Raw genomic sequence first — 14,872 nt, 5'->3', positions numbered from 1 at the left:
AAATTTGCAAAATGCCTTTTTAAAAGAGAGAGACAAAGGAAGTCTGATCAACAATTCCTGAATGGGACCCCTTACAGTCAAGCAAGACATGGCAAAGACGGGTGTTGTTGATTTTGTCTAGCTCTTTATAATGGCACTTTTGTTTTAGTGGGAGAATTTATTTCTACCAGAATAAACAAATACACCTGAATCACAATTGCCTATTGTGCAGCAGAAGGCCAAGAAAAACCCTACCCAATTCCCACTAGTTTGTGCTGCCAACTTTTCTTTCCCTAGGCATCTGTGTTTTCACTTTTGGTTTAAGTGTTGAATATTAGCATATTGAGTCAGTATTCAATAGCATATGATATTACATTTTGGGTGGTTATCCAATAAGGTCTATCTAGTTATAGACTCTATTTATATGGCTTGCAATATACAAAAAAAGAAGACTGTTAGGTTTTCAAATGCTAAGTCATAGGTGAAAATATAAATATCTGTAAACCTTGTAGCTCAACAAAACTCAAAGCTGTTTCTTCTTTTTTATTTCCTGTCTCAGACCCTCGCTGTCTCACCTTGACAATGAAAAATGCTCACCCCTCCCAGACCTCTGATGACCTCTAGTACTCATCTTTTACAATTCATCCTAAATATAATGGTGATATTAATTATCTTCTTAATAACAAAAAATCCCTCTTCTATTAAAAAATCTTTGATGTTTTAAAATAAAATTCACACTTCTACATACTTACTCTGCTATTACAAGTAAATCAAACTGTATAACTTGCTGTTCCATTTATATATCTTGCTTACACTTTTCTCACAGTATATTTACTTAGATGCTGTGTAGAATTTCCTCATCAATATTCTATTCATCTTTCAAACCCAATTTATATGTCACCTTTTCCATAAAGGTTTTCCAGATTACTCCTTCTGGAAAAGATTTCTTCCCTTTTTTCACTCTAAGCTCACATGGCCCATGTAGAATTCTCTTTGGGAGCTTATTTCATATTTTCTAATGAACTCTCTTACTATTATCCCACAAGGATAGAGACTATATATTTAATTATTTTTCTTTCATTTTACTCTTAGAAAGAAATGGTTTTTAATAAAAATATTCTCTAAGCTGTATTGCTTACCTGGTTTTGCCTCCTAGAAACACAAAGCAGATTATATTCAAGTCATAATGATTATCAACAAAAGGATTTGTAGAATAAAACTTAAAGCTATAGTATAAAAAATATGAAGTAATATGTTATGATCAAGTACAAGTGCCTTAAATAAAATAAAGGTTTAGCATAAAAAGAAAAATAAAAGATGAGTTATTCTACATAGACAACCCTAATATCTCAGTAGTTTATCATAATAATCAAGTATGTGCCCATGTTACTCAGTCAATGAACACTGGCAATAAGACTTTGCCCGTCACAGTCACTGAGGAATCCAGGCTAACAGAAGAGACATATGTATACATATTTACATAGTCACTGTGTCAGAAAAAGGGAAATTGGTGACACATACCATGCTACCTCTGAAAATTTCTGCCCAGAAGTGGCACACTTGTTCTGTTCATACTTTATACATCAAAGCAAGTCACATGGCCAACCTGACTTCCAGGGGGCAAGAAAGTGAAATTCCACATGTGTTCAGACACAGAGACAATTTGAAATGCCTGGAGAATAGCACTAGTAATTATTTTTCCACATTTCCTCCCCCAGTAGTCAGGGAAAAAAATAAATACATTTCAAAATCTATATCAAAATGGCAAAATACTCAAAATTAGGAAACTCCCTGAAATCATTTGAACCTGTATTTCAATAACCTTAACAAACAGCCTCCTTAATCATGAAATTTTAGAAATTTTTTTTTCTCTTAAGATACATTAAATACAAGGATAAATTAAATACAAGGGTATTATCATTGCTACTGATCCATATAGACTGCAAGTTATGACCAACATAAGACATAAGAAAGAAAATAAGGTAGATGGTTTGGAAAATAATAGACCAAAATTGCCATTTCTATAGGTATGATATGAACTGTTGATATGGCTTACCTTTTGAATTTTTAGCATTTTATATTATAGTTATTTAAAATTATGATCAAATTTTCCATTAAAAATTACTTTAAAATTTTAAAGTAGAACATTAAGAACCTGTGAAATAATAGCAAAAGAATGAAAGTTTGTAATTAGAGTACTAGAAAGAGAAAAAGAGAGAGTATGATGCAGAAAAATTACTTAACCAAATAATGGTTAGAAAATTTCAAAACTTTATTTTAAAACCCACATATAATTTCAGGAATCTAAGCAAACAACAAACAATGGACATTATATTAAACTGCTGAAAATCAGAATTAAACAGAACATTTGAAAAGCAAGAGAAGAAAAATACATATTACACATTAAATTCAGAGGACCAATAATAAGAAATAAGGCTAACCTCTCATCAGAAACAATGTAAATCAGAAGACAATGGAACAACATCTTTAAACTAAATGAAAGACAACTATATAACTTGTCAACCTAGAAAGGTGTTAATCAGCAGATATGTACTACAGGAAATGCTACAGGAAGTTCTTTTGGCTTCTGGTTCTTTGGCTCAGAGTAAATGGTACCGGATGGAAATTTGGTTACATAAGAAGGAATGAAAGATTAAGTATGTGACCAATTTCATGAAAATAAATTGAACAAATTAGATGAAAAGGACAAGCCTTTTTTGAGAAGTCATAACAAATCAAATTAACAAAAATGAAAGAAAAATGTTGAATAATATTATTAAGTAGATGAAATTCACGATTAGGAAACTTCTCTCAATGAAAACGATGGTGTATACTGGTGAATTTTATTAAATATTTAAAAAGTTATATGCTTTTTAACTTTAAGTGGATAATATACTTCTGATATTTTTTATAGGGATTTGCATTTAAGGGAATAGTCTACATTTACTTGCTGTATGGAGATACATAGATCTCAGGTCTGCCAAAAAAAATTGACGAATAATTTCAACCAGGATATTGCATTGTTGAGGTTATCCATATGTTGTTCAATTAATACTTGACATTAGCCTTTAACCTCAGCCAGTTTCTCCTCTGGCATAGGCTGATATATAAGAAAATAAATGGGCCAGGCACGGTGGTTCACACCTGTAATCCCAGCACTTTGGGAGGCCGAGGTGGGTGGGTCGCAAGGTCAGGAGTTTGGAACCAGTCTGGCCAACATGGTGAAACACTGTCTCTACTGAAAATACAAATATTAGCTGGGTGTGGTGGCAAGCACCTGTAATGCCAGCTACTCAGGAGGCTGAGGCAGGAGAATCTTTTGAACCCAGGAGGCAGGGGTTGCAGTGAGCTGAGATGACACCATTGCACTCCAGCCTGGGTGACAGAGTGAGACTCCGTCTCAAAAAATAATAGTAATAAACTTAAAAAAATAAGAGAAATGAAAACTTGGCCCAACTATTGGGCAAAAAAATCCAAGTTATAGCCTTCTTGATGGTTATGTGCTTGATGTTAACATTGATATAAATAAAGTCTTTTTCTGAAAAGAAAAGAAAGAAAAGAAGTGCTGGTGAATTTGAGCCCAGATCAAGCGAGTTTGTATTTCATACACAAATGCTTCAAGCCAAATATTTGGTGGACTCAAGCTACTTATGTTTCCTATCATCCTTTTTATCACAGGGTATTTGTTGTAGATAGAAAAAACATAAGAAAGGACAGACTTTGATGTGTTTTTCTTTCTAGTTCTAAGAATTGCTATTCTGTCTTCTAGCAGAACACCTTCCCAAACAAGATAATTGGCCAAAGTAGGTAAGAGAATGAATGGTGTGTATCTACGAACAGATATTTGAAAGACAAATTTTTAGTGGAAGAAGGGAAGTTCTGGCAAGTTTCAGCAGCATACTTTCACTAAATCTTTAAGTGCATGGACTATAGTGTGTGTAATAATGTTTCAGGTCAGGTGACTGAGATCGTGCTTAGTTTACAGAAATTTTGGAGGAAATTGCTGTCAGGATCAGCAATTGGGAATAGGAAGAAAGTAGAATTAGGCCAAAGAAGAAGTTGGACTGCAACATAGTAATAAGAACTAACTAAGGAAACCTCAAAGAGAGCCCTGAGGTTAGAACAGTCCTTTAGATGGGGAAAGGAGACGAGATCATCATACCCCACATCAATCAGTCTTCAGTGCAGCTTGCGTTCTGGAGGAGGAAAGATCTTGGGCAATGTGCCTCTTTTCAGAAGAGGGAAATTTCCAAAAAGGTCTGATGGCTGAGAGCTCAGCCCTCAATGCTCCCAGAAGTTGAGTGAATTTGTCCTTCCTTCCTGAAAGGGGAAACTGAGCAGGGTAGCAAAGCATTCTGTACTGCCCATTCTTGCACACCTTGAGTCCTCTTGCTTCACCTAAGTTCTGAAAGGACTTGAGGACTCTGAGGGATTTCTTTCCTGCAGTAAGCTTCCTAGAGGAAAGTTAATGGAGATAATGCTATCTCTCACTGATGCAGTTGGGCTTGAGGCTACATCTGTGATAATTTATTGTACTCTTCCTCTACACTGTATCCTAGAATCACTTCTCCCACAGCTAGCACCTGGTCTTGGTGGCTTACCTGGTTGGATGACCCAAAGCCATATCTCTGATTGTCTAAACATCTGGTCATCAAGCCCTTATTAGATTGTGACTTATCGGGGGAAACCTCACCCCGATATTCAACGTGGGTTCTTTTCTATTTCCCTAAGCATCAGCTGGTCTGAGAAATAAAGGGAAAGAGTACAAAAGAGAAATTTTAAAGCTAGTTGTCCGGGGGAGACATCACGTGTTGGCAGGTTCCGTGATGCTACCTGAGCCGTAAAACCAGCAAGTTTTTATTAGCGATTTTCAAAAGGGGAGGGAGTGTACAAATAGGGTATGGGTCTCAGAGATCACATGCTTCACAAGGTAATAAAATATCACAAAGCAAATGGAGGCAGGGTGAGATCACAGGACCACAGGGTGGGGTGAAATTAAAATTGCTAATGAAGTTTTGGGCATGCATTGTCACTGATAATATCTTATCAGGAGACAGGGTTTGAGAGCAGACAATCAAAATTTATTAGGCGGGAATTTCCTTGTCCTAATAAGCCTGGGAGCGCTTCAGGAGACCAGGGCTTATTTCATCCCTTCATCTTCGACCGTAAAAGACAGCTGCTCCCAAAGCGGCCATTTCAGAGACCTACCCTCAGGGGCTCATTCTCTTTCTCAGGGATGTTCCTTGCTGAGAAAAAGAATTCAGTGATATTCTCCTATTTGCTTTTGAAAGAAGAGAAATGTGACTGTTCCACATGGCTCATCAGCAGTCAGAGTTTAAGGTTATCTCCCTTGTTTCCTGAACATTGCTGTTATCCTGTTCTGTTTTCAAGGTGCCCAGATTTCGTATTGTTCAAACATACATGTTCTACAGACAATTTGTGCAGTTAACACAATCATCACAGGGTCCTGAAGTGACATACATCCTCCTCAGCTTACGAAGATGACGGGATTAAGAGATTAAAGTAAAGACAGGCATAGGAAATCACAAGGGTATTGATTGGGGAAGTGTTAAGTGTCCATGAAATCTTCACAATTTGTATTCAGAGACTGCAGTAAAGACAGGTGTAAGAAATTATAAAGGTATTAATTTGGGGAACTAATAAATGTCCATGAAATCTTCACAATTTATGTTCTTCTGCCACGGCTTCAGCTGGTCCCTCTGTTTGGGGTCCCTGACTTCCCACAACAGTGACTACTGTATTTGTCAATTTATCATGAAAACTGGGCAAAGAATTGCCAAGAGATCATCAAGTACCAAATATGTTCCGCCCCTGCCCCAGTGTGTCATAACAGCCTTTCTCCTGATGATCAGCTCAATTGCTTCTATCAATATGGTATTCCCCCCTTGCCCACTGGCCCCTTGGCATATGGAGTCCGAAGTGCCCAGGCCAAAATCAGAGCTTATGTTTCACTGATAGATATTCCCCATAGTAGGAACCAAGACCACGAAACACATGGAGTTCAGAATTTCATAAAAAGGAAGCAGAAGCTCCCTATGTGTCACTGCTATTTTCTTTTTTTTTTTTTAATTTTACTTGTTTTTTAGTTCTGGGATACATATGCAGAATGTGCAATTTCACAACAATATTACTTTTTTTTCTTTTTTTTTTTTACTTTAAGTTCTGGGATACATGTACAGAACGTGCAGGTTTATTACATAGGTATACATGTGCCATGGTGGTTTGCTGCACCTATCAACCTGTCATCTAGGTTTTAAGACCTGCAAGGATATTTGTCCTAAAGCTCTCCCTCCCCTTGTGCCTCCCTTCCCAACAGACCCCAGTGCGTGATGTTCCCTTCCCTGTGTCCATGTATTCTCATTGTTCAACTCCCACTTATGAGTGAGAACATACAGTGTTTGGTTTTCTGTTCCCGTGTTAGTTTTCTGGGAATGATGGCTTCCAGCTTCATCTATGCCCCTGCAAAGGACATGAGCTCATCCTTTTTTATGGCTTCATAGTATTCAGTGGGATATATGTGCCACATTTTCTTTATCCAGTATATCATTGATGGGCATTTCGGTTGGTTCCAAGTTTTTGCTGTTGTAAATAGTGCTTCAATAAACATATGTGTGCATGTGTATTTATAGTAGAATGATTTATAATCCTTTGGATATATACCCAGTAAGGGGATTGCTGGGTCAAATGGTGTTTCTGGTTCTAGATCCTTGAGGAATCGCGACACTGTCTTCCACAATGGTTGAACTAATTTACATTCCCACCAACAGTGTTAAGTGTTCCTATTTCTCCACAGCCTTGCCAGCATCTGTTGTTTCCTGACTTTTTAATAACCGCCATTCTAACTGGCATGAGATGGTATCTCATTGTGGTTTTGCCCCAAAACTCCTTAAGCTGATAAGCAACTTCAGAAAAGTCTCAGGATACACAATCAGTGTGCAAAAATCACAAGCATTCCTATACACCAACAATAGACAAGCAGAGAGCTGAATCATGAGTGAACTCCCATTTACAATTGCTACAAAGAGAATAAAATACCTAAGAATACAACTTACAAGAAATGTGAAGGACCTCTTCAAGGAGAACTACAATCCACTGCTCAAGGAAATAAGAGAGGACACAAACAAATGGAAAAATATTCCACACTCGTGGAAAGGAAAAATCAATATCATAAAAATGGCCATATTACTACTATTTTCAACTCTTCATTCCTGCCACCATGTGTAATCAATGGAGCACCACATATCTAAATAATGGGGCACAGCACCATACAATGGTCATGAGACTTGAGTATAGACTGTATCTTGGAATATGACTTCTTATCCTTATATAATATCATTTTCAAGCTTCTGCCTCACCTATGCCTTCTATGAACTATTTTATTGCTCTTCAATGGCAGCCTCTTTTGGATGGTGTAGTTTCTAATAGGAACAGTTGATCTTATAATCATGCCGCCACTGTTGCACCTCTTTTCCTGTGAAGTGAGTATCTTTTACAACAAAGGAAACAATCAACAGAATGAAGAGACAACCTATGGAATAGAAGTAAATATTTGTAAACTATATATCTGATAAGGAGTTAATATCAAAAGTATATAAGGGACCCAACTCAACAGCAAGAAAAAATTCTGATTAAAAAATGGGCAAAGAACATTAGTAGGCATTCCTCAAAAGAGATATGAATGGTTGACAAGTAATACTAATTAGTAATCACTAATTACCAGGGAGATACAAATTAAAACCACAATGACATATCAGCTCACACCTTTTAGGATGTGTATCAAAAGAAAAAACAAGAGACAAGTATTAGTGAAGATGTGGAGAAAAGCGAATATTTTTATACTGTTTACAGGAATGTAAATCAATACAGTCATTATGGAAAACAGAATAGAGGTTGCTCTTAGTCCAGAATTTCTGAACAGTGGCATATTGACATTTTGGGGTGGATTATTTATTGAGGGAGGTTGTCCTGTCCACTATAGGATGTTTAGCAACAATTCTCTAGCCACTAGATGTCAGTAACATCCTCCCTTTTCTGACAATCACGAATGTCTCCAGACATTGCCAAATGTCTTGGGGGTGGGATATGGGAGATAAGGAATTGCCCATGGTTAAGAATTACTGTGTTAGTCTGATGCAATGCTATATGAGATCTCCTGGTGATAGACTAAACTCTCTGTAATCCCATGGCTAATGGTGCTGTTTGAGGTTCTTCGACAGGAAATGCAGAACCATACCTGGAATATGTATAAATTCAAAAAGCATTAATTCGAAATGAATTAATGCTTCCATCCTTTGAGGATGGAAGAAGTCCAATGTATTTGATTTGCCACCAGGTTGGCTGGCTGATTCCCTGAAGAGATGGTACTGTATTGAGGGCTTAGTGTTGGTCTCTGTTGCTACTTCTGGAACATTTCGCAGTGACAGAAGTTATAAGAGCTTCAGTAAATGGGTGGGGTCCATGCAAAACCTGCATCCCTTCCACCATGGTTACTCTGTTCGTGTGCTTATTGTCCAAACACCAACTCTGATGAGGGAGGATGGCTGATATTGACTGGCTGACACTTTGTCTACTCCAATTACCTCGTTGTTTAATGTCTCTTCCAGGGTACGTATATTCTCCCTTAGACATTAGCATGCACTACAAAGATCTTCAGACTTTGTGCCCACTCTCACTAGTTCATTCATATACCAAGACCCGAGACTGCCCCTGATCTTCCCATCTTTCAAGACTGAATGCAAAAAAAAAAAAAAAAAAAAAAAAAAGTAAAATGTCTCATCAATATTTTCATGCTGACTACATGTTGAATGACAATATTTAGATATATTGGATCAAAAAAATGCTACTAAAATTTATTTCACCTTTATTTTATACCGTTTTGCTTTCTTTTAAAACATTTTATGGATACATAACAGTTGTACATATTTATAGGGAACATGTAATATTTTAGTACAAGCAAATAATGTGAAATGAATGATCCAATCAGGGTAATTAGGATATCTATCCCTTCAAATATACATCTTTTTTGTGTGTGTAAGGAACATCCCAATTCCACTCGTTTTGTTATTTTGAAATATATGATAAATTATTAACTATAATTACCCTATTGTACAAGTGAACACTAGATCTTATTCCTTCTATCTAACTGTATTTTTGTACCTATTGCCCATCCCGTCTTTATCTCCTGTTCCCAACTATCCCTCCAAGCCTCTAATAATCATTACTCTTATTCTCTAGCTCCATATGCTTTTTTTCCAGCTCCCACTTATGAATGAGAACATGTGATATCTGTCTTTCTGTTTCTGGCTTATCTCATTTACCATAATGTCTACAAGTTCCATTCACGTTGTTGTAAGTGACAGGATTTCATTCTTTTTTATTGCTTGATAATATCCCATTGTGTATATGTACCACATTTTATCTATTCATCTGTTGATAGACATTAAGTTGATTCCATATTTTGGCTACCATGAGTAGTCCTGCAATAAACAGGTGAGTGCCAATACCTCTTCCACATACTGACTTCCTTTCTTTTGAATATATACCTGGCAGTGCAATTGCTGGACCACATGATAGTTCTATTTTTAGATTTTGAAGAACCTCCATACTGCACTCCATAGTGGCTGTACTAATTTACATCCCCACCATCAGTGTACAAGTGTTCCCCTTTCTCCACATCCTCACCAGCATCTAGATACACACACATACACAAAATGGAAAGATATTCCATGTTCATGGATTGGAAGAATCAATATTGTTAAAATGCCCACACTACTCAAAGCAGTCTACAGATTTACTGCAATCCTTATTAAAATTCCAATGACATTCTTTACAGACACAGAAAAAATAATCTTAACATTTATATGGAACCACAAAAAAAAAAAAAAAAAAAAAAGCCCAGAATAGCCAGAGGAATCCTAAGAAAAAGGAACAAAGCTGGAGGCACCACATTACCTGACTTAAAATTATAATACACAAAGCCATACTAACAAAAACAATGTAGTCCTGGAATAAAAACAGACACAGAGACAAATGGAACAAAATAGAGAATCAGAAATAAATCCATGCACTTACTGTCAACTAATTTTTGACAAAGTTTCCAATAACATACACTGGGGAAAAAGACAGTCTCTTCAATAAATGGTGCTGGGAAAACTGGATATCCATATGCAAAAGAATGAAACTAGACCCCTGTCTGTCACAATATACAAAAATCAAATCAAAATAGATTAAAGAATCTAAGACCTGAAACTATGAAACTACTAGAAGAAAACATTGGGTAAATTCTCCAGGACATTGGTTTGGGCAAAGATTTCTTGAGTAAGATCTCAAAAGCACAAGCAATCAAAGCAGAAATAGACAAATGAGATCATATTAAGCTAAAAAGCTTCTGCACAGCAAAGGAAACAATCAAAGTGAAGAGACAACCTACAGAATGGAAAAGAAAAAAAACATTTTCAAACTACCCATCTGCAAGTAATTAATAACCAGAATATATAAGGAACTCAACTTAATAGCAGAAAAACAAATAACCTAATTAAAAAATAGTCAAACGATCTGAGTAGATATTTCTCAAAAGAAAACACACAAATGGCTAGCAGGTATATGAAAAAGGCTCAACATCACTAATAATCAGAGAAACACAAATTAAAGCTACAATGAGATACCATCTCACCCTAGTTAAAATAATTTTTGAGTTTCTTATATATTTTAGATACTCATTCTTTTTTAATATGTGGTTTGAATTTTTTCCCCCAGTCAGTAGCCTAATTTTAGAGCATCTTATCAGGGTCTTCTTCAAAGCAAAAGTTTTTAAAATTTTGATAAAGTCAAATTTATTGCTATTTTTTTACTTTTTGAATCATGCTTTTGGTATCAAGTCTGATAGCTCTCTGCCTAGGTCTTGATTCCTAAGATTTTCTCTTTTCTCTTATTTCTTTTCCCCAAAGATTTTATAGTTTTACATTTCACAATAAGTCTATTATCCATTTTGACTTACATTTTATATAATGTGTGAAGGTTAGATTGAGGCTTATTTATTTATAATGTTAGTTGTAGATGCTCTTTTTCGAGTTGAGGAAGTTTCCCTCTATTCCTCGTTTTCTGAAAGTTTTTATTATGAATGGGTGGTAAATTTTTGTCAAATGCCTTTTCTGTATCAGTTGATAGAATCGTGTGATTTTTCTTCTTTGGCCTATTAATATGGTGGATTACATTGATTAATATTGTATCTCTGAAATAAGCTCTGCGTGGTCATGGTGTATAATTATTTTATATATTGCTGAATTCTATTTGCTAATATTTTGTTAATAATTTTTATAGTTACATTCATGAAAGATATAGGTCTACATTTTTTACTTTTATACTGTTTCATCTTGTTTTGATATTAGGATAATATTAGGGTCACAAAACTAATTGGGAGGTATTTCCTCCTCTTCTACTTGCTAGAAAAGATTGTGTAGAATCAGTATTAATTTTTCTTTAAACATTTGTATACTTGATTTTTAAATTATAAATTCAATTTCCTTATGAGTTTTAGGGCTAACTTGTCTGTTTAATATTTGGTGAGTTGTAGTAGCCCGTGCTTTTTGAAGATTGGTACACTTCCAAGTTATCCAATTTATGTGTTTAGGTCATTTGTAATATTCCCTTATGAGCCTTTTGAAGTTGTTAAGGTTTTTATTCCTGATATTAGTAATTTATGTTGCCTTCCTTTTTCTGTTAGTCTTATTTTCTCAATCTCTCTCATCAGTCAAACTGCTGTCAATTTTATTGACCATTTCAAAGGACCAGCTTTTTGTTTCATTGATTTTTCTTTTACTTATTTATTTATTTATTTATTTTTATTTTTTATTATACTTTAAGTTCTAGGGTACATGTGCATAACATGCAGGTTTGTTACATATGTATACATGTGCCATGTTGGTGTGCTGCACCCATCAACTCGTCAGCACCCATCAACTCGTCATTTACATCAGGTATAACTCCCAATGCAATCCCTCCCCCCTCCCCCCTCCCCCCTCCCCATGATAGGCCCCGGTGTGTGATGTTCCCCTTCCCGAGTCCAAGTGATCTCATTGTTCAGTTCCCACCTATGAGTGAGAACATGTGGTGTTTGGTTTTCTGTTCTTGTGATAGTTTGCTGAGAATGATGGTTTCCAGCTGCATCCATGTCCCTACAAAGGACACAAACTCATCCTTTTTTATGGCTGCATAGTATTCCATGGTGTATATGTGCCACATTTTCTTAATCCAGTCTGTCACTGATGGACATTTGGGTTGATTCCAAGTCTTTGCTATTGTGAATAGTGCCGCAATAAACATACGTGTGCATGTGTCTTTACAGCAGCATGATTTATAATCCTTTGGGTATATACCCAGTAATGGGATGGCTGGGTCATATGGTACTTCTAGTTCTAGATCCTTGAGGAATCGCCATACTGTTTTCCATAATGGTTGAACTAGTTTACAATCCCACCAACAGTGTAAAAGTGTTCCTATTTCTCCACATCCTCTCCAGCACCTGTTGTTTCCTGACTTTTTAATGATCACCATTCTAACTGGTGTGAGATGGTATCTCACTGTGGTTTTGATTTGCATTTCTCTGATGGCCAGTGATGATGAGCATTTTTTCATGTGTCTGTTGGCTGTATGAATGTCCTCTTTTGAGAAATGTCTATTCATTTCCTTTGCCCACTTTTCGATGGGGTTGTTTGTTTTTTTCTTGTAAATTTGTTTGAGTTCTTTGTAGGTTCTGGATATTAGCCCTTTGTCTGATGAGTATATTGCAACTCTATTTATTTCTGCTATTATCATTATTGTTGCATTTCTTCTGCTGGCTTTGAGTTCATTTTGCTCTTCTTTTTTTGAGATTCTTGAAGTAGGTGCTTAAATGACTAATATAACACATTCCCTCCTTTCTAATGGAAATATTTAGTATTACAAATTTCCCCCTCAGAACTGCTTTAACTATGCCCCAAATAGTTAAATACGTTGTATTTTTAATTTTATTCTATTCTATTTATTTTTTCTTTTCCCTAAGAATTCTTCTTTGATCCCTGGACCATTTAGAAATGTGTAGTTTATTTTGCCAGTGGTTAGAAATGTTTCTGGTATCTTTTTGCTACTGGTATCCAGGTTGATTCCATTGTGATCAGAGAATACACTTTATGTAATTTCAATTATTGTACATTTGCTGCCTTTTATTTTATTGCCTAGTATATAGTCTATATTGATATATATTCCATGAGTGCTTGAAAAGAATGTGTAATCTGCTGTTGTTGGGTGCAGTATTCTACAAATGTTCATTTGAGTCTGTGGATTGATGGTGTTGTTGATTCTTCTATATCCTTGCTGAATTTTTGTTCAGTTCTGTCAATTGCTGAGAGATGGATGTTGAAACTTTCAAGTATAATTGTAGTCTTGCCTATTTCTCTTTTAAGGTCTATCCATTTTGTAGATGCATGTCTACTCCATCTTCTCAGAAGTAGAAATCTTCTCTTATTGACAATTTTGATTGAACTCCTAACTCTGTCTATGAGCATTTGCATTTTAAAGATATTATTTGAAATCAGATTCATTAACTTCATTTCTTGGGTATAAAATGGTCTCCTTATACATCTGTTTTAACAGAAGGAAAATCATCTTAATTACAATCAACTTTAGCCTGTTATCCTTGGAAGGATTCTACTGGATGAGTGATGCATAGCCATGGACAAGTCCCCCAGCCCATGTATATACAGCATCTTCTGACCTAAAGATAATATGGCAAATGATAATCAGCCAATATATAAGACATGTACATTACTAGCTGGCTTTTCAGCCAATGTTTTTCACAAGAAAATAGAAAGAAAAGCAAAATGTTTTTATCTGAAATTTATAAAGGACTGAATGGTGGGCAAAGAGAATGTGACTCCTAACACCAACCACATCAGTATCTTTTGGGAAAGGTTTTGTGCCATGTCACAAAAATTATCTAGCATGTTCACCTGAGAAACACAAAAGTCCTAGTGCTCTGGGGGGAACCACTTTAAAATAAATACATATTTTTAATGCAATTACATAATTTTTGACTAATGTTAATAGCAAGAAATATGTCTTTATTCAGTATAAAAGAGCAATCTTGAGCACAATAAACAAACCAAAAGTCATAGACCAGCTCCAAAAGATTTTCTGTTAAAAGTCCTTTTCTAATTCTATAATTGTTTCATTACTCCTGAATACAGAGTTTTAAGAAATTATGCGAGAATACCTGAAATTGGAGAAAATCTGTTTATTTTTAAAATTTGAAAGCACTTATTTTATTATATAAAACAGAATAACATGATTCTGCACAGATATCTAAGGGACCTTACAGCAAGACACAAAACTGAAAAAGCTCTGATAAGTGATTTGTTTTTGGGATTCTGAGTCTCAGTTGCCCTGCTCTGTATATTCAGTATTGTGCTTTAGAATGACACTGGGCCCTGATAGAAGGAAGGGAGGAAAGGAAATAAAGAAGATAGTAAGGAAGGAAGAAGGAAGGGTAGAAGGGCAGAAATAAAGTAGAGGGAAGGAAGGAAGGATGGAAGGAAGGAGGGAGGGAGGGAGGGAAGGAAGGAAGGAAGGAAGGAAGGAAGGAAGGAAGGAAGGAAGGAAGGAAGGAAGGGAAAAAAGAGTTCAAATATTTTAAATAACCAGCATTTATAGGGAAAGGCCATTGTTTTTTATAAATATATCTCACTGGCTCTAATTTAAGGAACACGCAAAATAAATAAAAAGGACTGGACGATTTTATTTGTTTCAGACTTTCTAATCTTCCTTCCCATTCATTTGGTAATAACATCTCAGTTTTGCGTTGGAGATTTATGTTTCTTAGTGGATCAAGTGGAAGAGC

At 35.7% G+C, this 14,872-nt stretch overlaps 1 long non-coding RNA gene across 9 annotated transcripts in view; it reads right to left on the bottom strand.

Annotated features, from left to right (window-relative positions):
• LOC105465617 (uncharacterized) overlaps positions 1-14,872 on the bottom strand; it is a 39,668-nt gene that overhangs the window by 1,051 nt on the left and 23,745 nt on the right. The window lies entirely within an intron of this gene.

Source organism: Macaca nemestrina, chromosome 5 (genome assembly GCF_043159975.1).
Source record: "Macaca nemestrina isolate mMacNem1 chromosome 5, mMacNem.hap1, whole genome shotgun sequence".
Lineage (NCBI taxonomy): Eukaryota > Metazoa > Chordata > Mammalia > Primates > Cercopithecidae > Macaca > Macaca nemestrina.
Note: the sequence above shows the minus strand (reverse complement) of the source record. Positions and strands in the feature narration are given on the sequence as shown.